Here is a 26,136-nt window from a genome sequence, read left to right as displayed (position 1 = left end):
CACTGTGGTTCATTGTGCTACATCCTGAGAGTGCGCTTACCTGACTTTTGTCATTGGATTACAAGTAGGTATGCTCTGCCGGCATGCGCGTCACTTCCCCTGGGTCCTACAGTTCCAGAAGAGGCAACGAGAATGGAATATATATATATTTCTATTTCTATTTCTATGATACGTTGCATGTATTTTAATGGCACTGCTGGCAGTAAGTTGTAAACTTGACAAAGGCCGTTTGGCTGAAATGAGGTGTTTTGCACAATAAATCACTCCTGAACAGAATCGGTGTGACGCCTCCTTTTTGAGTGTATAAGGAGTGTATGGATATGTATAAATATATACGCACACACACACAATGATTGCAACAGCAGGGGAAGTGTTGGATAGCAGAGGGGTAAAACTTACTATTCCCACTCCAGTGAGTGTAACAGTAGAGAAAGTGTTGCTGTGATGAGTAGCCCCCTTGTGAGACCGAAGACTATATGCTGGACACTATTCAGGAACATTGTCCTCCTTACCTTTCTCCCTGTCCCCTCCTTTTTTCACAGAACGTGACACCGGAGAGGCACTATGCCTTTAAAACTGTAACGGCAAGAGACTCCCCACCCACTCACGTGACTAGGTCAGATTACCTTTTTGAATACAAAGCGGAAGGAGAGGAGCGTTGGAGTTTGTTATTGGAAGAAGCGAGAAGGCAGAGACATGACTCAAGAGAGAGAGAGAGTCCAGACCTTCTTTGTGACCCCTGGATTAGGAGACCTGTCGGCATCCGGAGTTGGCGAACCGCTTCCCGAAGAAGGACTGTGCGAGGCTGTACCAGGAGGAACTACAGATGGGGAGCCGGACCCTATCAGGCAACACGCAGGGACCAGCCGCGGCCCAGGAGGGTTGTGGCTTCACAAGATATGGGGGCACCTAGGGGCAGTCGAGGGCAAGGGCACCGCGGACGCCAAAGGAAGGGAAACGGGATGGCTACCTGGGCGCAATCTGTGCGTTAAGCTCCGGTCTAGCATAAACGCTGCTGAGAGTGCGACTGGTTCACTGGTACTGGGCTCACGGTGCTCATTCCCATCACATTCCCTACCCTATGCACAAATAGGAAGAAAGCCGTCGCCTTACGAGGTGTTTTCTTTTCTTAGTTTCCCATATATGTGCCTCTGAACCACTGGGAGTGTTCACGGAGGATCCGTCCAAGGAGAGACTCTTGCTGTTTAACCCCAATTCTCTGATAAGAAGAGATGAGAAGACGTCTGGTTATAAGAAAGAAACCCTAACAACAGTAATATCTTTTTGGTGTTATCCAGGAGTAATAAACAAGACTGTTAGTACACTATCAGTGACTCCTTATCTGCTTTTCCACAGCGCCACAGTTGGATAGCGGAGGAATAAAATTTACTATTCCCAAACCAGTTAGTGCAACAGTAGGGAAAGTGTTAGATAGCGGAGGGGTAAAAATTACTATTCCCACTGCAGTGAGTGCAACAGTAGGGAAATTGTTGGATTGCAGAGGGATAACATTTACTATTCCCACTCCAATAATTGTAACAGTAGGGAAAGTGTTGGATAGCGGACGGGTAACAATTACTATTCCCACTCCAATGAGTGCAAAAGTAGGGAAAATGTTGGATAGCCGAGTGGTAACGTTTACTATTCCCACTCTAGTGATTGCAACAGTAGGGAAAGTGTTGGATAGTGGTGGGGTAAAATGAACTATTCCTACTAGAATCAGTGCAACTTTAGGGGAAGTGTTGGATTGCAGAGGGGTAAAAATTAATATTCTCACTCCAGCCAGTTCAAAATTAAAAACAAACAAAATATTAACAACAACTAAATATTTTAAAAACTAAATAAATAAAAAAATAGATACATATGTTAAAAATTAAAACACAACTTTATTTAAAATTGCAAATTAATTAAAACATATTATAATGTTAAATGCATATGACAAATACCTACAAATATTATATTAAATAAAATAAAAAATAATAAAAAAATATATATAGTTTTCCTTGGAAATTATATAGAAAAGAAAAACATTAATTATTACATAAATTTACTTTTTTAATTTCCTACCCTATAGCACCACACAATTCACAACCCACATCTATATTTAAAAAACGTTTACTTACATAATTACCTTAATTAATTACCATTTAAAGAAATATTATCAATTAAAAAACAAATTAAAACTCATAAAAATTAATAAACTTCCCACACTTTACCTCTATACCCCCCACTAACCACAACTAAAATTAAACTGTACTTCTAACCCATTATCCACAATTACTAGGGGTGGGCGGAATTTGCGGAAGCCACTTCCGTAAATTATCGCGAAAATGTTAAAAATCTCCGCAAACAAGCGAAAATATCGCGAAGATGCGGAAGTTTTTTTCCAGCCCGTTCGCGATATTTTCTGCATGGTTGCGGGTCGCTAACTTACCCCTGCGGTTGCTCGCGGGCGCGGCCATCTTGTTTTCAGTTGTCTCGCGGTGCATGATCGCGAGAAGAAAGACGTGATCGCGCGACGCATGACGTCACTGCGGACGCGAACTGTCGCGAGACAGCGCAAATGGCTAAAACAATACAACATCTCATGGAGAACGCGACCGGATCGGGAAAACTTGTCGGCGAACGCGCGGATTCAGGTAAGGCGATCGCGCGCGCCCGAGAATGTATTATTTTACAGCGCGAGCAAGAACCAAATTATCGCAAAGCTGCGGAATGCAGAAATTTTGACATTTCCGCGCTCTCCGCGGAACGCGGAAATGCCAAATTATTGCAAATTCCGCGAACGGAACGGAAATTTTGCCCAGGCCTAACAAATACCATAAATCTTTAGCACTTAATTCATTAAAATTAATTAACAACCAATCCATAATTTATAATAAATTACTTCTGTCAATTAACACTATAAAATCTCAATTAAATAAATATTAATTAATAATCATTAATTATTATAATTAAATTACTGCCCACCCCTATTCCCCTATAAACCCACAACCCACTTCAGAACTAAAAAACACAAAAGTTCATTAAAATACAATTGATAACTACAAAAAATGTAACACATATATTAAAAACCGTAAACAATTCTTATACAAAAAATACATCACATACATTTAAAATATATACTAAAATGCATAACACTAATTAAAAATTGATATTTTAAACAACTATATTTTTGCAAACGATGTTAATGACTTCTATATTTTGACAAACTATAGGGTCCCTGTCCGCCCGCCACCCTAGCAGTGCCAGGATCAGCCGCCAGTGGTGTGGCGGTCCCCCACCATTAATTTGTATGCCACCGCCACTGCGACGGTGGCATCCCGCATTCACAGCATTGTGGCAGGCAGTGCTTACAGCACCTCCCGCCACAATGTGGTGAAGGGACGTGGTGCATTGGCATGCACAACGTGACAGGCACCGCGCGGTGCCTGCCACCTTTTCCATGCCAATGCTGGGGGGTACCATAGGTACCCCCCAAGTTTAGCCCCCCAACTTCCTGGGGGCTCACAATAGGCCCTGTAGCATTTACCGCATGCCTTTCCATGGCGGAGTCTCTGCCATGGAAAGGCATGAGAAATGCCCCATAATAATATGGATGGTGGTGTCTTGCAGACACCGCCACCATATTGAGTCCTTTTTCCGCCCTTGATGTTTTTTAGACCGGCGGAAAGGCGGCGGACGGTCTTCCCGTCCCCCGCGGTGCCCCCGTCATACTAATATGCCAGCCCGGCGATGGAGAGCCACCCGCCATCCTACTGGACCCCTATATTTCTTACCTTAAAATCGATATTCTCGACCATAATATTCTTGCTGTCGATATTTCTGACTCACGATATTTAGGACTCGATATTTCTGTAGTTTGACATTTCCAACTCGATATTCTGTCTGCACACCCAGCCTAGGATCGCTGAGGCAGATTCCCCTTTAATTTTCATTCTTTTTGCGCTGTGTGTTAGTTTTACCTTTATGTGAGCAATTTTAAACCTTTTTGGGACTGTTTGATTTTACGGTGGTGCTGCGCTTTGATTGGCTTGTTTCCTCCAATCAGAGGCGTGCCTGGGAGGAGCCAGTTGTGCCCCCCAGATATTTCATGCACGCCGCAGCGCGGACGCACAACTGGGAGAGAGTGCATTACAGAGAGTAACTGCTCGGCCTAAGATTCCTGAGGCAGATTCCCCTTTAATTTACATTCTTTTTGCGCCGTGTGTTAGATTTACCTTTATGTGAGCAATGTTTACACCTTTTGGGGACTGTTTGATTTTATGGCAATGCCGCACTCTGACTGGCTTGTTTCCTCCAATCAGAGACGTGTCTGGGAAGAGCCAAATGTGCCCCTGAAGTACTTCATGCACGCTGCAGCACAGACACGCAGCTGACATGCGTAGTGGATGCCCCGCTGGGGCACCAAAGGCATGCCAATGGCAAGCCCGTCTGCGCCTGTCTGTGCCCCGACCTCACTAGGGGCCAGGCACTATGCCCATTTGACCCCCCCATAGGCTAGTCTATCCGTGTAAGACCCTGCTTGCCGTGCAAAGGAGCACCCCTATGTGGGAACCATAGTTTGTCTCTTACAGCAGGCTCCCTACATTGCAGCCAGTGCAATTTTAGGGTCAACCATTGCTCAAGCATCCCTTAATGCATGAAGGAGTACAACATCTTTAGCCAAGCATCATGCAGAAGTATTTGACTAACTATCCGAACTGTCTCTTGATATTTTATTCCTGACTGAGACTTGACTCTCTCAAGACACTGCCATGATCCATGCACTGGCTATGCCCTCAGGTTATGCCATGAGGAATGGGGAGAGACGGGGATATTGCATTGATTTATAAGGCTACCTATACATGTAGTTTTTTCCAGGAAACCCCCATGACTGCGAAAGTGCTTTTTTTAAACTAGCACTAACTGATAATTTCATGCTTTTTGGACTACCTATTCACCGCCCCCCAGGTCCTTCCAAATTCCAAATCTTTTAGGGAAGCAGTAGTTGATGCTGCCTCCACTCTAGCGCTTAAATCAGCCGATTTCACCATCATTGGAGATTTGAATCTTCACTTAGAGTCTCATAATGATCCTGACGTTCGCAACTTCCTAGGTGACATGGCAGCATGCCAACTATCTCAACTGGTTCCAGGGCCCACACATGAGGTTGCCACCTCCTTGACACTGTTTTTTCCTACATTCTTCTCCTTGAGGTCTCGCCACCTCTACCCATGATGTGGACTGACCATAATCTTGTCCATTTTTCGATATATTTAGCAGGCTCTAAATACAAGACCCTTTGCAACCTTCTATACAAACGCCCTTGGAATAAATTAGTTCACTCTACCCTAAAACCAGCATTGCCTGCCAATATCAAGATGGCTAATGACTGCTTTAGGGGATGGGTCAATCAGGCTGTAGATAAATATGTCCGGGACAATCAATCAATCAATCAATCAAGCCATTTATAAAGCGCACTACTCACCCGGAGGGTCTCAAGGCGCTAGGGGGGGGGGGGGTGCCGCTACTGCTCGAACAGCCAGGTCTTGAGCTTCTTCCTGAAGGAGAGGTGGTCTTGGGTCAGGCGCAGGTCGGTCGGGAGGGAGTTCCAGGACTTGGTGGCCAGGTAGGAGAAGGACCTTCCTCCTGTTGTCGCTCTTCGGATGCGGGGGACAGAGGCGAGGGCGTGGCTGGCTGATCGGAGATGGCGTTTGGGAGCGTAGAAGTTGAGGCGGTTGTTGAGGTAGCTCGGGCCTTGGTCGTGTAGGGCTTTGTGTGCGTGGGTGAGGAGACGGAAGGTGATTCTCTTGTTGACGGGGAGCCAGTGCAGGTCTCTCAGATGTCCGGAGATGTGGCTGCTTCGGGGGACGTCGAGGATGAGTCTGGCTGAGGCGTTCTGTATCCGCTGGAGTCTCTTCTGGAGCTTGGCGGTGGTTCCGGCGTAGAGGGCGTTGCCGTAGTCCAGTCGGCTGGTGACAAGGGCCTGGGTGACCGTCTTCCTGGTCTCGGTGGGGATCCACCGGAAGATCTTCCGTAGCATGCGCAGGATGTTGAAACAGGACGAGGAGACGGCGTTGACTTGTCTGGTCATGGAGAGGGAGGAGTCCAGGATGAAGCCCAGGTTTCGTGCGTGGTCTGTCGGTTTGGGTGCGGTGCCCAGGGCGGGGGGCCACCAGGAGTCGTCCCAGGCGGAGGGCGAGGAGCCCAGGATGAGGACTTCCGTCTTGTCTGAGTTCAGTTTCAGGCGGCTGGTCATCATCCACTCGGCTACGTCTTTCATCCCTTCGTGGAGGTTGGCTCTGGCGGCGGCGGGGTTGTTGGTCAGGGAGAGGATCAGCTGGGTGTCGTCGGCGTAGGAGATTATGTTGAGGTTGTGTTGGCGTGCGATGGCCGCAAGGGGGCTCATGTAGACGTTTAAGAGGGTGGTGCTGAGTGAGGATCCTTGGGGGACGCCGCAGATGATTTCGGTGGCCTCTGACTTGTACGGTGGTAGGCGGACTCTCTGTGTCCTTCCGTCGAGGAAGGAGATGATCCATTCCAGTGCCTTCTCCTGGATTCCGACGTTGCTGAGGCGCTGCACTAGGGTGCGGTGGCAGACAGTGTCGAATGCCGCGGAGAGGTCTAGGAGGATGAGGGCCGCTGTTTCTCCGTTGTCCAGCAGGGCTCGGATGTCATCGGTGGCAGCGATGAGGGCAGTCTCGGTGCTGTGGTTGGCTCGGAAGCCAGACTGTGAAGGGTCGAGGGATCCATTCGTCTCGAGGAAGGCGGCCAGCTGCTTGTTGACGGTCTTCTCGATGACTTTGGCTGGAAACGGGAGGAGCGAGATGGGGCGGTAATCTTGAGTTCGGTGGGGTCCGCTGTTGGTTTCTTTAGTAGAGCGCTGAGTTCGGCGTGCTTCCAGCTCTCAGGGAAGGTGGCGGTGTCGAAGGAGGTGTTGATGATGTCTCGCAGGTGGGGTGCGATGACAGCGTCGGCCTTGTTGAATACGTGGTGAGGGCAGGGGTCGGTCGGAGATCCGGAGTGGATAGAGTTCATCGTGTGGATGGTGTCTTCTGTGTTGATCGGGGTCCAGGCGCTGAGGGTGGTGGTGGGGGGCGTTGGTGCGGTCGTGGGGGGCGTTGTTTGTGGGATGAAGCTGTTGTGTATGTCAGCGATCTTGTTGTGGAAGTAGGAGGCGAGGGAGTTGCAGAGGTCTTGCGATGGGGTGATGTCGTTGTTTCCGGCGTTGGGGTTGGAGAGCTCTTTCACGATGTTGAAGAGTTCCTTGCAGTTGTGTGTGTTGTTGTCCAGCCGGTCCTTGAATGCAGTTTTCTTGGTGGCGTGGATTAGTTGATGGTGCTTCCGGGTGGCGAGCTTGAGGGTGGTCATGTTGTCCGGTGTTGGCTCCCTTCTCCAGGCTTTCTCGAGGGCTCGGCAGTTCTTCTTGGAGCTCTTGAGTTCGTCGGTGAACCATGGGGCCTTCTTGCTGCCGGGTCTGTTGGGCGGGGTCCTCAGTGGAGCGAGTTCGTCCGCGCAGGTGCTGATCCACTTCGTGAGGTTGTCGGCGGCCAGGCTAGGGTTCGCTGAGCTGGCTGGAGGGTGCTGTCTCAGGGAGGCGGCGAGCTGGTCGGCTGTGATCTTGTTCCAGCTTCTTCGAGCCTCCTGTTGCTGGTGGTGGTGGATCGTGGTTCTTCTGAAGGTGAAGTGGACGCAGCTGTGGTCCGTCCAGTGGAGTCCAGTGGCGTGGCTGAAGGCGATGTCTTTGCTGGATGAGAAGACGGCGTCGAGTGTGTGTCCGGCGAGGTGGGTGGGGGTGGACACCAGCTGCTTGAGTCCGAGGTTGGCGAGGTTGTCAAGCAGGGTGGTGGTGTTGCGGTCGTTGTTGTTCTCCAGGTGGAAGTTGATGTCCCCCAGGAGGATGTAGTCAGCGGAGGGGAGGGCGTGCGGGCTGATGAAGTCGGCGATGTCTTCGCTGAATGTTGTGCGTGGTCCCGGGGGTCGGTAGATCAGGGTGCCTCTGAGGGTGGTCTTGGGGTCGGTGTGGATCTGGAAGTGTAGGTGTTCGGCGGTAGTCAGGGTGTCGTCGGTGTTGGTCGTGATGCGGATGATGTTCTTGTGGACGATGGCGATGCCTCCTCCAGTCTGGTTGTCGCGGTCTCTTCGGGTGATCTTGTATCCCTCTGGGATGGCGATGGCGATGTCGGGCGCTGAGGAGTTGTTCATCCAGGTTTCCGTGAGGAAGGCAACGTCTGGAGATGTGGTGTCGAGGAGGTTCCAGAGTTCGATGGCGTGTCTGTGGACGGAGCGGGTGTTGAGCAGGATGCACTTGAGGTGGTTGCTGCTGGTGTTCGGCTTGGCGGGTGCTGGTGCGGGGCAGGTCCGGATGCAGGTGTACTTGCAGGCGAGGCAGCTGAAGGGTCCGTGGGTGCATCTCGGGGTGGCTTGGTGGCATCCCGGGGTTCGGCCGGTGTTGAGTGCGTTGAGGGTGGCGGCGTCGTACGTCTGGCGGGTGGGCTGGGGTCCTCGGGGGCCAGTGGAGTCCAGTGGCGTGGCTGAAGGCGATGTCTTTGCTGGATGAGAAGACGGCGTCGAGTGTGTGTCCGGCGAGGTGGGTGGGGGTGGACACCAGCTGCTTGAGTCCGAGGTTGGCGAGGTTGTCAAGCAGGGTGGTGGTGTTGCGGTCGTTGTTGTTCTCCAGGTGGAAGTTGATGTCCCCCAGGAGGATGTAGTCAGCGGAGGGGAGGGCGTGCGGGCTGATGAAGTCGGCGATGTCTTCGCTGAATGTTGTGCGTGGTCCTGGGGGTCGGTAGATCAGGGTGCCTCTGAGGGTGGTCTTGGGGTCGGTGTGGATCTGGAAGTGTAGGTGTTCGGCGGTAGTCAGGGTGTCGTCGGTGTTGGTCGTGATGCGGATGATGTTCTTGTGGACGATGGCGATGCCTCCTCCAGTCTGGTTGTCGCGGTCTCTTCGGGTGATCTTGTATCCCTCTGGGATGGCGATGGCGATGTCTGGCGCTGAGGAGTTGTTCATCCAGGTTTCCGTGAGGAAGGCAACGTCTGGAAATGTGGTGTCGAGGAGGTTCCAGAGTTCGATGGCGTGTCTGTGGACGGAGCGGGTGTTGAGCAGGATGCACTTGAGGTGGTTGCTGCTGGTGTTCGGCTTGGCGGGTGCTGGTGCGGGGCAGGTCCGGATGCAGGTGTACTTGCAGGCGAGGCAGCTGAAGGGTCCGTGGGTGCATCTCGGGGTGGCTTGGTGGCATCCCGGGGTTCGGCCGGTGTTGAGTGCGTTGAGGGTGGTGGCGTCGTACGTCTGGCGGGTGGGCTGGGGTCCTCGGGGGCCAGGGGTTCGGGCGCTGGGCGCGGGCCAGGCACGGACGGGCGCAGACGGGCTTACCTTTGGCGCACCTTCGGCGCTCAATCGGCGCTCCCGCTGCGCGCGTCCACTGCGCGGTCGCTCCGGGGGCGTCATAGGTAGGGGGACGGGAGGGCGGGTCCGCTGGGTTGGCGGGAGCGGGGCGGCCAATGGGCTGGTGGTGGGCGTGTCCGCAGTGGTCAGTGGCGGGAAAACTGGCGGCCAGGCGGCTCAGCTGTGGCTGGGTCGCTCGGGATCAGGGGTGTCAGTGGCGGCGGCAGGAGCAGGGGCAGGTAGTGGCAGGAGTCAGGGGGGTGACCAGGCCTACTGAAAGGCGCAGTGGTCACTCCCGAGTACACTCGGCGAGCTCCTTAAGTAGGGGGACGGGAGGGCGGGTCCGCTGGGTTGGCGGGAGCGGGGCGGCCAATGGGCTGGTGGTGGGCGTGTCCGCAGTGGTCAGCGGCGGGAAAAATTGGCGGCCGGGCGGCTCAGCTGTGGCTGGGTCGCTCGGGATCAGGGGTGTCAGCGGCGGCGGCAGGAGCAGGGGCAGGTAGCGGCAGGAGTCAGGGGGGTGACCAGGCCTACTGAAAGGCACAGTGGTCAATTACGGGCCAATATCTGGTTTGATGAATCACTCATAGCAGCCAGTAAGAATTATAAAGTGCTGGAACATGCTTGGAAACGTTCATACGATTCCACTGCTAAACTTGAATATAGAATGGGCAATAAAGCCTATAATAAATTAGTCCGGAAGTCCCGCGCTTTCTAATTTGCCAATAAAATCACTACCAGCAATTACCCCTCTAAAATGATCTTCTCTCTTTTAAAGAATATGGTGTATCCCCTCTGGCCACGAAAATACTTTATCATCTAACGCTGAATGTGAGGTATGGGCCACCTTCCTTATTAACAAGGTGGAGGGCATCAATGACAGCTTTTGCTCTAAGAGTACTACTCCGGACTCCCTGGAAAGCTATCTCATTGGCACTGAGACTCACTACCTTTCTGCCCTCCTTTTAATCACCATCAAGGGCCTCCAGGCCTTGTTTACTAAGATAAAATCCAGGTCTCCAGACGACCCACTTAAACCAGAACTCTTCCTTAAGTTCCAAGACTGCCTCCTACCTAGCTGCCTGAAACTCATCAATTTATCCCTATCATCGGCAGCATCCCCGCAATCCTGAAAACACAAGAAAATAATTCCACTATTGAAAAAGCCGCCTCTAGATGCTTCCAGGCCAGAGAATTACAGCCCGATATCTTTGCTCCCTTTTTTAACAAAAATCACGGAATCTGACCCAGTACCTGAAATCTTGTTCCATATTAGAGCCCTCTCAAAATGGCTTTAGGCCCCATCATAGTACTGAGTCAGCTCTATTGGCAGTTACTGAGCAACTCAGAGCATCCCTGGATAAGGGCAGAACTTTGGCACTGAATCTACTTGATCTCAGTGCCGCCTTCATCACGGTCTCCCAAGACATCCTGCTTTTTCGGCTGCGGGAGATCGGTATTATCAACAAAGCCCTTGCCTGGTTCACATAGTTCATGACTAGTAGGTTGTTTCATGTTATTGCTCCTCCTTTCCTTTCCCATACACACTCCCTACGTTGTGATGTTCCCCAGGTTCAGCATTGAGCCCTACCCTGTTCAATGTTTACATTCGGCCTCTGGCTTTGTAGACTAGAGCCCGTAACATCTCCCTGGTGTCACATGCGGATGGCACGCAGCTGATAATTTCCTTTACCAAGAACCCTAGCCAGGACACCGCTATATTTCAGGAGGACCTGACCACCATCTCTGCTTGGATGGAGAATAATTGTTTCCAACTGAATTCCACTAAATCTGAAATCCTTCTACTAGATAGAGACTCCCAACTCTAGGGCAACTATTGGTGGCTCCGAAGCTCAGCGCTCCCCCTTTGAGGAACACCGTCGTAAAAAATCTAGGCATTTGCGTAAATAGTGCCCTTACCTTTGAAAATCATGCCCAGTCTGTTGCAGCTACCTGTTTTAGCTTGTTGCGTGGCCTCAAACCCATATTGGTTGTTTTTGACCCCCGCACTCCCCAGATGATCGTTCAATCCACTGTGCTAGCCAGGCTGTTCTATTGCATTGGTGGGCTCCTTGGCTCCCATAAGTCCATGACAAAAAGGCTACAGTGCACCCTGAACACTGCAGCCCACACACTGTTTGGCCTACCTAGGCACTGCTCGGTTTCTGGCCTTCTGTGTTGCCTTTACTGGCTGCCTTAGAGCAGAGAATCCACTTTAAAGCGCTTTGCTTAGTCAACAAAATTCTGGCAGGCTCAGATTTTTAGTAATCTATGCCGTCTCTACATCCCGACACGTCTTCTTCGCTCGACAGACCTCAATCAGGCACGAGTACCTCAGTTTCATAGAATCAGTGCGGGTGGGCGTTCATTCAAGGTGCTTGAGCCGACCCTCTCGAATTCTTTGCCTCTTTCCATCAGAAGCATTCCCAACCTTCTGGCCTTCATTAAGTAATTGAAGACCTGGGTCTTTCACTGATCGGTAGCTTCCTTTCCCAACCTCTCTTCCTGGCAGTCAGCGCTGGGACGTCCCTTTGCCGGGACAGCCATGCGCTTTACAAATCTCATAACATTACATAACATAACTCTTGACAGGAAGCCCCAACTCCTTGCAAAAGTTTTTAAGCTGAGTCACTGTGTAGGTTTTCAAGTTGGCCAGCTCAAATTCCATGATTCCAATTGTAGACCAGCAGCCAAAGACATGATTTTGAGGAAAAATTCAAAAATGCCAATCAGGGAGAATTTAAAATTGGAAATGGTCTTAAATGAGGATGGGTAGTGTACACCAAGATAATGTACGGCACGGCACAATCACAAGTCGTATTCTCACCGCTGATCACCAATGTTACAAATTTGGTTGTTGGTTGACTAGGGTGTGAGTCCAAGTCAGGCAGCAACCACAATTATAGTCAGGGTAAGAAGCAGGCACACTCCAAATTAAAAACACAAAAAAATGTAGGTGGAGGTCTAAGGGAAAAGTCTCTTTAGTACAAAATTGTAGACCAGCAGGTTGTAATTCCCCTAAAGAACAATATCACAACACTGAAACAACCTGGGTCTGGGGCTGAGTAAAGAAAGTACACAAATTAGCCAAGGTGAACCCCAATATAAAAGTGACAACTCTATAAGAGAGCCTCTCCTGAAACAGGACCCATCAATCACTTAAGGTGGTTATTTGTTATTATCATCTGGGTCTGCTTGCTCCACCCTGCTGGACCAGTTCATAAAGCAGTGATCCGGTCGCTAGCATGGAAGAAGCACCAAAGGAGGATGGTCACCTGATCCCTCACGGGTATTGTCTGGGATGGAATCCTACCCAAAGAGCAAAACGGGAGATCCTAAAATCAGCAGTAAAAATAATAAAGTGAATTTAAAAATGGCTAAGGATGCTCAAAAATTCTTTATTGGTAGAGGATCCTTGTCAAAATTAAGAAGCAAAATGGCAATATGGCATAAATAATTTTGTCATTATGCTATTGTCCATAGCATGATCGGTCAACATGTTTCTGCCCACAAAAGATCAAAAAGTATCAGGGCTTTCGTCAGGACCTAGATTACTGCTGTGGTTAAATGTGAAAACGTGTCAACAAAATATTCAAAAGGGGGTGTGTGAATAAACAAATCCTACCGCACCGGTCAGGTCAGGAACAATCAAAACCGGATACCTGTGGAAGAAAGTGAAAAAATACAATGGCCGATTGTGTACAAACATAGTCAGGGGTCATTATTCTAAATGACCTAAATCATGCATATATTAATGCTGAGTGGCATTCAATATGGTAAATTGAATTGCACTTACCCATAACAAGTGGGCACTGCCCTCACCTCAACCTGGTCTCAACTCAGGGAAAGGGGCCCCGCTCTAAACATAAAAACAATAGGAGAGAAAACAGGTAACAACTGACCATACCTGAAAAAAACTCTCCTCTTGAAGGCATGGTGTAAAACATGAGATACACCCAAACAGTGCAATGGATGGTAGAAGATGGTCAGTCAAAACGTTAGCAATAGGAAATAGAAAGTGCCTAGTGAAGACGGTTAGGTGTATAATACCGTTCCCACTGTTGAGGTGTTGCTTGGCAAGTGGAAATACCACATGGAAAAGTATCCTAAAGAGGCCTCTTAACTGATTATACAGGTCCTTACAAGTAAAAGGTAAGACCAGACTTAAGTAAATGGGACAAGTGATCTCTCTGCGTTATCAAGTGTGTGAGACCAACGAGACACTTAAGTCAATCAACTAAAGTGACAGGATACAGAACACCCAGTATGTACGCACCAAAGTTTACAGAGTTACACATTTACAAAGTCTAAGCTCACCTGTCCGTCGGTACCCCGGGGCGGTCTATGAATCAAGACCGGAGGTATCTGCGGACGAGCGAGCACTGTCTATTTATCCCTCTTTCTCTGTAGTCGATACAGGTGTGATGGGCCAGTTTCAGGTGGCCACAGCAATGCCTGTTCTCCGAAGCAATGCACATGCGCAGAGAAAGGAACGCTAGTCTGTAGTCCCTCACCCGCGATGCGCATGTGCAGTCTCTGTAACCCACTCTATAGTGTGCACTGTCCGCTAACACTAGTATTGTGGATGTAATGTTACTATAAGTAATCGGATAGAAGATCAACTCAGAATGTACTTGCATCTTCAAAGCTGCGTGTTTCTCCGAAGAAAGCGTATGCGTAGAGACAGGAACGCTAGGCTGTAGTCCCTTACTCGCGATGCGCATGTGTGGTATCTGTAACTCACTCAATATTGTGCCCTACCCACAGGCACTCATAATATGGATGAAATGTCGCTAAGGGTGATCAAATAGCAAACGAGTCAATGGATCACATGAGAGTGTATTAGAATCACCCGCGATGTGCAAGTATGGTATCTGTAACAAACTCAATAAACCACTCAATACTGTGCCCTGCCCGCTCGTACTCGTAGTGTAGTTGGAATGTTGCTATACACGTTCAGATAGCGAACGAGTCAGTGGATCACATCAGAGTATGTTTAGAGTGGTGCTTGGGAAGCCGTAACCTTCACAATGTGGATAACCAGAGTCCTTCACTCTGGGCAGTGTCTTATTAAGCCCAAAAATAACCAAGAGTGCTCAATGTCAAAATAAAGATACCAATGGGCATTATAAACAGTTTCCAAAAGGTGAGTGTGACTAAATCAAGACCTCCCAATCGTATCAATTGTCTGATATGCACATCATTACATATCCTAAATGCTCATTATAAGGAAATACTATAGCAACAACCAAGGAATCTCATCATTCAGACCCTCAGTATCTGAGTGCAGTCTGTGCACCCACCTCTGCTCTCTGAGTAAGAGGAACTTCTGAATGTCAGTAATGTGAGGTGGAATGCATGGTTGTTCAAGAATGACCCATCGTAGCTCGTTCTCCTTGTGACCTACTGATAAAAAGTGGTTAGTGAGCTTGGTCGCACTTTTCTTGCACCGAATGGTGCTTTTGTGCTCCGAGATTCTCACTTTGACCTTACGTGATGTCATGCCCACATAGTTCTTGTTACAGGGGCATTTAATTAGATAGATCACCCTTTCACTGTTGCAGTTCGTATGTGCTTTGAGGGACCAAGGTCTATTTGTCCCAATATCTACTTCAGTAGTATGCCGAGTTTGTGGACATACTGAACAGGTCCCACATGGGAAGTGACCCACAACTGGCGGTAATCCCCACAGTGTAGTTGATTCTGGGTTCTTCACTAGTTTAGGGCGGGTATGTACCAATTGGTCTTTCAAATTCGTACCCCTTTTAAAGGCAAAGAGGGGAGGAGGTAGAGAGCTACCCTCAATTTTGAGTACCCTCCAGTTCTTTAAGATGCTCTTCTTGAGTGCATTAGAGTAGTTACAAAACGTGTTGACACAAGTAATCCTCTTGTTGTCTTCGATAGGGCCCTGTGTTCTCTTCTCAAGCAGAGCCTCTCTATGGTTGTTCCTAGCTCTTTTCATAGATGTCTTAATGATCTTCTTAGGGTACTGTCTCTCCTGGAGTTGTGTGGACAGAAAGGAAGCATGTTCATTGTATTTGGACATTTCAGAGCAATTCCGCCGAATGCGGAGAAATTGTCCAAATGGAAGGTTCTCCCTAAGAGCTCTAGGATGGTGACTCTGGAAATGAAGGAGGGAGTTCCGTGCCATAGGTTTCCTATAGAGTTCAGTGCTGAGAGTGTCATTATTAGGGCTGATCCGTAGATCCAAAAAGGATATGCTTTCTCTTGAAAAATCACAGGTGAATTTTAGGAACCTGTTCATGTTGTTCAACCAGGTGTGAAAATCTCTGATTGTCTCGATCGAGCCCCTCCAGATGACAAAAATATCATCAATATAACGTTTCCAGGTCAAGATATGACCTAGAAACGGATGAGACACTAACTACTATAAGAACGCTCCTTGAAGGTGTCTCCCTGCAGAGCCCTACTCCGGTGGATTTCATCATGACATGTGCAACCATAGCCATGAAAGAGAACTTCTTTAAGTTCGAGGAGGATCTCTTTTTACAAGTCTCTGGGACTTCCATGGGGAGCATTTTCGCACCATCCTTGGCGAATCTGTACGTCCACCAGATCGAGCAGACGGAGATCCTCTCTGACACAAATCCGTTTCTAGGTCATATCTTGACCTGGAAACGTTATATTGATGATATTTTTGTCATCTGGAGGGGCTCGATCGAGACAATCAGAGATTTTCACACCTGGTTGAACAACATGAACAGGTTCCTAAAATTCACCTGTGATTTTTCAAGAGAAAGCATATCCTTTTTGGATCTACGGATCAGCCCTAATAATGACACTCTCAGCACTGAACTCTATAGGAAACCTATGGCACGGAACTCCCTCCTTCATTTACAGAGTCACCATCCTAGAGCTCTTAGGGAGAACCTTCCATTTGGACAATTTCTCCGCATTCGGCGGAATTGCTCTGAAATGTCCAAATACAATGAACATGCTTCCTTTCTGTCCACACAACTCCAGGAGAGACAGTACCCTAAGAAGATCATTAAGACATCTATGAAAAGAGCTAGGAACAACCATAGAGAGGCTCTGCTTGAGAAGAGAACACAGGGCCCTATCGAAGACAACAAGAGGATTACTTGTGTCAACACGTTTTGTAACTACTCTAATGCACTCAAGAAGAGCATCTTAAAGAACTGGAGGGTACTCAAAATTGAGGGTAGCTCTCTACCTCCTCCCCTCTTTGCCTTTAAAAGGGGTACGAATTTGAAAGACCAATTGGTACATACCCGCCCTAAACTAGTGAAGAACCCAGAATCAACTACACTGTGGGGATTACCGCCAGTTGTGGGTCACTTCCCATGTGGGACCTGTTCAGTATGTCCACAAACTCGGCATACTACTGAAGTAGATATTGGGACAAATAGACCTTGGTCCCTCAAAGCACATACGAACTGCAACAGTGAAAGGGTGATCTATCTAATTAAATGCCCCTGTAACAAGAACTATGTGGGCATGACATCACGTAAGGTCAAAGTGAGAATCTCGGAGCACAAAAGCACCATTCGGTGCAAGAAAAGTGCGACCAAGCTCACTAACCACTTTTTATCAGTAGGTCACAAGGAGAACGAGCTACGATGGGTCATTCTTGAACAACCATGCATTCCACCTCACATTACTGACATTCAGAAGTTCCTCTTACTCAGAGAGCAGAGGTGGGTGCACAGACTGCACTCAGATACTGAGGGTCTGAATGATGAGATTCCTTGGTTGTTGCTATAGTATTTCCTTATAATGAGCATTTAGGATATGTAATGATGTGCATATCAGACAATTGATACGATTGGGAGGTCTTGATTTAGTCACACTCACCTTTTGGAAACTGTTTATAATGCCCATTGGTATCTTTATTTTGACATTGAGCACTCTTGGTTATTTTTGGGCTTAATAAGACACTGCCCAGAGTGAAGGACTCTGGTTATCCACATTGTGAAGGTTACGGCTTCCCAAGCACCACTCTAAACATACTCTGATGTGATCCACTGACTCGTTCGCTATCTGAACGTGTATAGCAACATTCCAACTACACTACGAGTACGAGCAGGCAGGGCACAGTATTGAGTGGTTTATTGAGTTTGTTACAGATACCATACTTGCACATCGCGGGTGATTCTAATACACTCTCATGTGATCCATTGACTCGTTTGCTATTTGATCACCCTTAGCGACATTTCATCCATATTATGAGTGCCTGTGGGTAGGGCACAATATTGAGTGAGTTACAGATACCACACATGCGCATCGCGAGTAAGGGACTACAGCCTAGCGTTCCTGTCTCTACGCATGCGCTTTCTTCGGAGAAACACGCAGCTTTGAAGATGCAAGTACATTCTGAGTTGATCTTCTATCCGATTACTTATAGTAACATTACATCCACAATACTAGTGTTAGCGGACAGTGCACACTATAGAGTGGGTTACAGAGACTGCACATGCGCATCGCGGGTGAGGGACTACAGACTAGCGTTCCTTTCTCTGCGCATGTGCATTGCTTCGGAGAACAGGCATTGCTGTGGCCACCTGAAACTGGCCCATCACACCTGTATCGACTACAGAGAAAGAGGGATAAATAGACAGTGCTCGCTCGTCCGCAGATACCTCCGGTCTTGATTCATAGACCGCCCCGGGGTACCGACGGACAGGTGAGCTTAGACTTTGTAAATGTGTAACTCTGTAAACTTTGGTGCGTACATACTGGGTGTTCTGTATCCTGTCACTTTAGTTGATTGACTTAAGTGTCTCGTTGGTCTCACACACTTGATAACGCAGAGAGATCACTTGTCCCATTTACTTAAGTCTGGTCTTACCTTTTACTTGTAAGGACCTGTATAATCAGTTAAGAGGCCTCTTTAGGATACTTTTCCATGTGGTATTTCCACTTGCCAAGCAACACCTCAACAGTGGGAACGGTATTATACACCTAACCGTCTTCACTAGGCACTTTCTATTTCCTATTGCTAACGTTTTGACTGACCATCTTCTACCATCCATTGCACTGTTTGGGTGTATCTCATGTTTTACACCATGCCTTCAAGAGGAGAGTTTTTTTCAGGTATGGTCAGTTGTTACCTGTTTTCTCTCCTATTGTTTTTATGTTTAGAGCGGGGCCCCTTTCCCTGAGTTGAGACCAGGTTGAGGTGAGGGCAGTGCCCACTTGTTATGGGTAAGTGCAATTCAATTTACCATATTGAATGCCACTCAGCATTAATATATGCATGATTTAGGTCATTTAGAATAATGACCCCTGACTATGTTTGTACACAATCGGCCATTGTATTTTTTCACTTTCTTCCACAGGTATCCGGTTTTGATTGTTCCTGACCTGACCGGTGCGGTAGGATTTGTTTATTCACACACCCCCTTTTGAATATTTTGTTGACACGTTTTCACATTTAACCACAGCAGTAATCTAGGTCCTGACGAAAGCCCTGATACTTTTTGATCTTTTGTGGGCAGAAACATGTTGACCGATCATGCTATGGACAATAGCATAATGACAAAATTATTTATGCCATATTGCCATTTTGCTTCTTAATTTTGACAAGGATCCTCTACCAATAAAGAATTTTTGAGCATCCTTAGCCATTTTTAAATTCACTTTATTATTTTTACTGCTGATTTTAGGATCTCCCGTTTTGCTCTTTGGGTAGGATTCCATCCCAGACAATACCCGTGAGGGATCAGGTGACCATCCTCCTTTGGTGCTTCTTCCATGCTAGCGACCGGATCACTGCTTTATGAACTGGTCCAGCAGGGTGGAGCAAGCAGACCCAGATGATAATAACAAATAACCACCTTAAGTGATTGATGGGTCCTGTTTCAGGAGAGGCTCTCTTATAGAGTTGTCACTTTTATATTGGGGTTCACCTTGGCTAATTTGTGTACTTTCTTTACTCAGCCCCAGACCCAGGTTGTTTCAGTGTTGTGATATTGTTCTTTAGGGGAATTACAACCTGCTGGTCTACAATTTTGTACTAAAGAGACTTTTCCCTTAGACCTCCACCTACATTTTTTTGTGTTATTACTGTTAGAACGGCATTCGCCGTAGGTCTGTCTGTTTTTTCGAATCCTTGAATTTTGGGATTCGACACGCTCTTTGGCTGGTTTACTTCTGAGAGCGCACCCTTCTCCTGCATTGTTTGGCTGATGGTCGTTTCTTCTTTTACCTTTTTTCTTGTTTTCTGGGGTTCTAATAACACCTCTGTCTGAATTATCTACTCTTTAATACTGACAGCAACTTTTCGCGATGTCTGAGAGACAAGGTCTATCGTTTGATGATGCAGTAGCATTAGACATTTTGCAAACACCTAGCATTATTGATTTACCATCCAATACCACAACTTGCAAAGATGAAGATTGGAATAAGGTGCTTTTCCTCAAACGAACGCATGCACGTACACAAGTCCATGGGGCGATCATGACCGAGTATTTACGGTCTGACTGTGCACCCACAGGCTTAATAGTAACTAATGCCCCAAGATTATTTTTAGATGACAAAGGTTTCCTGAAAGATTGGTCTTTGGTGGCTTGGCGCTGCACGCGTGATTGGCTCATCTTGATTATAACAACAGCCAAGAGAATAGCAGATAACATCCTAGTTGAGATCCAACTCCTAGAGTCCCAGATCAAATCAGTTTTGGTGACGTCAAGCTTCAATAAACAGTCCAAAGAGACGGATAAAACTACTAAGGAGTTTAGGGACACTATACTGGCAAGCAAAATAGTTAAATTTAAAAAGGATTTAGCTAAATTCTCCATGACCAAGGTCTATCCTTACACCAGCGATTCTTACACTCCCCCGGTGTTTAACCAACAAGGGAGACGACCCGGCTCAAACTATTCAACGTCAGGGAGTGAAAATGATTCCTCAGACTCGGATCATGGTGGCAATCCTTCATCAAGAGGGCGTAATTGGAACAAGCGGGGTCCGAGAAGAGGCAATTTCTATGGGGGTCCACAACAACCACAATGGTGGCCCCCTGGTCCCTTTAATTATCCACAGCCCTTTTTTCCTCATCCTGGCTTCCAAGGCCCTTTTCATCAAGATAACTATCAACAACAGCCTTTTTTAGGGCAGGGCCAACGTCGCTCCAGAGGAAGGAGAAGATCAGCACAGCCCAGTGTACATTGGAGTCCTCCAGCATCTCGGACACGGAGCAATCTGAAAGATCCTCCAGTAGCAGGTCCCAGCAACACGACAGCTTGATTGTGAATCTGAGTAAACGGGTACTCAACAAAGATGAGACCTCTGTCCTTGAAAAAGGACTTGGGTATGTTCCAACTTATAAGGGAGACCCTTTTCAGACAAGACAAGAACTCGCGGGTTTCTTTAGAAAAGTCAGATTACGGGCTTTCTTCAAAGATAAACCACTAGAAGACAACCAAGAAGATGAGTCCAATACTGGTCTACGCCCTAAATCGACTTTTACTCCACCTGTTCATATGGTCCCTCCGGAAGTACTAACGTTTGAGAGGGCTGTCCTCAGAGATGCTGAAATCATTTTTCAAAATGAAAACCGCTCCTTTTCCAACTTATCCAAAAGCGAACGTTTTGCCCTCCGGTCGCTAGCAGATGACAGATCCATCGTCATCAAGTCTGCTGACAAAGGGGGTACAACAGTCATTATGGATGCGGATGCATATCAATCAGAATGTAGGAGACAACTGAACAACACGAGTTTCTATCGTCGCATCAAGCTGGACCCTACCAAGAGACTTCTTGTGACCATAAAAAACCTGACAGATGAGGCCCTAGAGCAAGGCTGGATCACCACTCATGAGGCTCAGTTCCTCTACACAGCATACCCTATTATCCCCTACTTTTATGTATTACCCAAAATACATAAAGGGGTTTTTCCTCCACCTGGTAGACCCATAATTTCGGGGATAGGGTCTGTTCTTGAACCCCTTTCTACCTTTGTAGATTTTTTCTTGAAACCGCTTGTAAAAACCATGCCCTCTTTTGTTGAAGACACGAAAGACTTGCTACGCATCCTGGACGGGATGCCATTCGATGTCACCCAAGATTTTTTGGTGAGTTTTGACGTGGAGTCATTGTATACATGTATTCCACAGGATGAGACACTAACTACTATAAGAACGCTCCTTGAAGGTGTCTCCCTGCAGAGCCCTACTCCGGTGGATTTCATCATGACATGTGCAACCATAGCCATGAAAGAGAACTTCTTTAAGTTCGAGGAGGATCTCTTTTTACAAGTCTCTGGGACTTCCATGGGGAGCATTTTCGCACCATCCTTGGCGAATCTGTACGTCCACCAGATCGAGCAGACGGAGATCCTCTCTGACACAAATCCGTTTCTAGGTCATATCTTGACCTGGAAACGTTATATTGATGATATTTTTGTCATCTGGAGGGGCTCGATCGAGACAATCAGAGATTTTCACACCTGGTTGAACAACATGAACAGGTTCCTAAAATTCACCTGTGATTTTTCAAGAGAAAGCATATCCTTTTTGGATCTACGGATCAGCCCTAATAATGACACTCTCAGCACTGAACTCTATAGGAAACCTATGGCACGGAACTCCCTCCTTCATTTCCAGAGTCACCATCCTAGAGCTCTTAGGGAGAACCTTCCATTTGGACAATTTCTCCGCATTCGGCGGAATTGCTCTGAAATGTCCAAATACAATGAACATGCTTCCTTTCTGTCCACACAACTCCAGGAGAGACAGTACCCTAAGAAGATCATTAAGACATCTATGAAAAGAGCTAGGAACAACCATAGAGAGGCTCTGCTTGAGAAGAGAACACAGGGCCCTATCGAAGACAACAAGAGGATTACTTGTGTCAACACGTTTTGTAACTACTCTAATGCACTCAAGAAGAGCATCTTAAAGAACTGGAGGGTACTCAAAATTGAGGGTAGCTCTCTACCTCCTCCCCTCTTTGCCTTTAAAAGGGGTACGAATTTGAAAGACCAATTGGTACATACCCGCCCTAAACTAGTGAAGAACCCAGAATCAACTACACTGTGGGGATTACCGCCAGTTGTGGGTCACTTCCCATGTGGGACCTGTTCAGTATGTCCACAAACTCGGCATACTACTGAAGTAGATATTGGGACAAATAGACCTTGGTCCCTCAAAGCACATACGAACTGCAACAGTGAAAGGGTGATCTATCTAATTAAATGCCCCTGTAACAAGAACTATGTGGGCATGACATCACGTAAGGTCAAAGTGAGAATCTCGGAGCACAAAAGCACCATTCGGTGCAAGAAAAGTGCGACCAAGCTCACTAACCACTTTTTATCAGTAGGTCACAAGGAGAACGAGCTACGATGGGTCATTCTTGAACAACCATGCATTCCACCTCACATTACTGACATTCAGAAGTTCCTCTTACTCAGAGAGCAGAGGTGGGTGCACAGACTGCACTCAGATACTGAGGGTCTGAATGATGAGATTCCTTGGTTGTTGCTATAGTATTTCCTTATAATGAGCATTTAGGATATGTAATGATGTGCATATCAGACAATTGATACGATTGGGAGGTCTTGATTTAGTCACACTCACCTTTTGGAAACTGTTTATAATGCCCATTGGTATCTTTATTTTGACATTGAGCACTCTTGGTTATTTTTGGGCTTAATAAGACACTGCCCAGAGTGAAGGACTCTGGTTATCCACATTGTGAAGGTTACGGCTTCCTAAGCACCACTCTAAACATACTCTGATGTGATCCACTGACTCGTTCGCTATCTGAACGTGTATAGCAACATTCCAACTACACTACGAGTACGAGCGGGCAGGGCACAGTATTGAGTGGTTTATTGAGTTTGTTACAGATACCATACTTGCACATCGCGGGTGATTCTAATACACTCTCATGTGATCCATTGACTCGTTTGCTATTTGATCACCCTTAGCGACATTTCATCCATATTATGAGTGCCTGTGGGTAGGGCACAATATTGAGTGAGTTACAGATACCACACATGCGCATCGCGAGTAAGGGACTACAGCCTAGCGTTCCTGTCTCTACGCATGCGCTTTCTTCGGAGAAACACGCAGCTTTGAAGATGCAAGTACATTCTGAGTTGATCTTCTATCCGATTACTTATAGTAACATTACATCCACAATACTAGTGTTAGCGGACAGTGCACACTATAGAGTGGGTTACAGAGACTGCACATGCGCATCGCGGGTGAGGGACTACAGACTAGCGTTCCTTTCTCTGCGCATGTGCATTGCTTCGGAGAACAGGCATTGCTGTGGCCACCTGAAACTGGCCCATCACACCTGTATCGACTACAGAGAAAGAGGGATAAATAGACAGTGCTCGCTCGTCCGCAGATACCTCCGGTCTTGATTCATAGACCGCCCCGGGGTACCGACGGACAGGTGAGCTTAGACTTTGTAAATGTGTAACTCTGTAAACTTTGGTGCGTACATACTGGGTGTTCTGTATCCTGTCACTTTAGTTGATTGACTTAAGTGTCTCGTTGGTCTCACACACTTGATAACGCAGAGAGATCACTTGTCCGATTTACTTAAGTCTGGTCTTACCTTTTACTTGTAAGGACCTGTATAATCAGTTAAGAGGCCTCTTTAGGATACTTTTCCATGTGGTATTTCCACTTGCCAAGCAACACCTCAACAGTGGGAACGGTATTATACACCTAACCGTCTTCACTAGGCACTTTCTATTTCCTATTGCTAACGTTTTGACTGACCATCTTCTACCATCCATTGCACTGTTTGGGTGTATCTCATGTTTTACACCATGCCTTCAAGAGGAGAGTTTTTTTCAGGTATGGTCAGTTGTTACCTGTTTTCTCTCCTATTGTTTTTATGTTTAGAGCGGGGCCCCTTTCCCTGAGTTGAGACCAGGTTGAGGTGAGGGCAGTGCCCACTTGTTATGGGTAAGTGCAATTCAATTTACCATATTGAATGCCACTCAGCATTAATATATGCATGATTTAGGTCATTTAGAATAATGACCCCTGACTATGTTTGTACACAATCGGCCATTGTATTTTTTCACTTTCTTCCACAGGTATCCGGTTTTGATTGTTCCTGACCTGACCGGTGCGGTAGGATTTGTTTATTCACACACCCCCTTTTGAATATTTTGTTGACACGTTTTCACATTTAACCACAGCAGTAATCTAGGTCCTGACGAAAGCCCTGATACTTTTTGATCTTTTGTGGGCAGAAACATGTTGACCGATCATGCTATGGACAATAGCATAATGACAAAATTATTTATGCCATATTGCCATTTTGCTTCTTAATTTTGACAAGGATCCTCTACCAATAAATAATTTTTGAGCATCCTTAGCCATTTTTAAATTCACTTTATTATTTTTACTGCTGATTTTAGGATCTCCCGTTTTGCTCTTTGGGTAGGATTCCATCCCAGACAATACCCGTGAGGGATCAGGTGACCATCCTCCTTTGGTGCTTCTTCCATGCTAGCGACCGGATCACTGCTTTATGAACTGGTCCAGCAGGGTGGAGCAAGCAGACCCAGATGATAATAACAAATAACCACCTTAAGTGATTGATGGGTCCTGTTTCAGGAGAGGCTCTCTTATAGAGTTGTCACTTTTATATTGGGGTTCACCTTGGCTAATTTGTGTACTTTCTTTACTCAGCCCCAGACCCAGGTTGTTTCAGTGTTGTGACACTCCAAATTAACCTGTGCTCACCCTCTGGTAGCTTGACACAGAGCAGTCAGGCTTAACTTGTAGGAAATGTGTAAAGTATTTGTGCTACACTTGAAACAGTAAAACAGTGAAAACACCACACAAAAAGATTTCACACCAGGTTAGAAATAGAGAACTTCATGTATTAAATAAAACAAGACCAAAACGAAAAAAATCCAATGAGAAGAACTTCAAATATGAATTTTTCAAGAATAAACTGTAAAGTATTGCTTAGTAGCAATATGCTCTTACTTGGAAAATCTGGTTATCCCGGACCGAATCAAAGTCCAAAGTTTAGGCTGACTGCCACAGAGCAGGGGCCGGATACAGCGACCCAGTTAGGTCCACTGAACAAAAGTACCTTTATCCTGGCTGCATCGACGTCAAAGAAGATGTGCAGCCAAAGCGATGAGTCGGCCTTGAGCCTCACAGGGGCGGCAATGCACTGGTCCTGGTCAACGCAACACTAGTGATGCATCGTTTCTGAGTGCAGGGACTGCAGTGTAGAATTCTCGTTGTTGAGGCTGTCATCAATGGAGATGCGAAGACATCTGCAAGAGCGTCACAAAGTGCTGGTTCTGAAGGTGATGCGTTTGGTCGATTCAACCAGCAGAGGCAACGTGCAGGCTCTGGTGATGCAACAGGGGGTGATGCGCTGAGTCCAGAGAGGATAAGCAAATGAAATAATTGATGGGACGGAATGTTGGACAATGCAAACACTCACCCCCAGTCACAAGGATCTGGGTTGAATCCATAATTTTTTTGCTCACCACTCCTCCCTAGTTTGGACACAGCTATATGCAAATCAGCCTTGAGCCTGTTCCTTGTGGGAACAGTCAGCCCGAACTGCCAAGCCAGGTCCTCCCTGGACCAGAAACAAACATCCTGGGACTAGTTTCCGGGCATCACCCCGCATATGACTGGGTTCAACCTGGAAGGGCATGGGGGGCCAAAAAAAACCAATGGATTTAGGCCCAGATCTCTGTACTGGGGTGAATGTAGGACATTGTTCTGCATTCTGTCCATCAATTGTTCTTTTTGCATTTGTCACCCCGAGTGGAACGGGAATGCCCA

This window comes from Triturus cristatus, chromosome 2_2 (assembly GCF_964204655.1).
Source record: "Triturus cristatus chromosome 2_2, aTriCri1.1, whole genome shotgun sequence".
NCBI classification, from domain to species: domain Eukaryota; kingdom Metazoa; phylum Chordata; class Amphibia; order Caudata; family Salamandridae; genus Triturus; species Triturus cristatus.
This window is presented reverse-complemented; position numbering follows the sequence as displayed.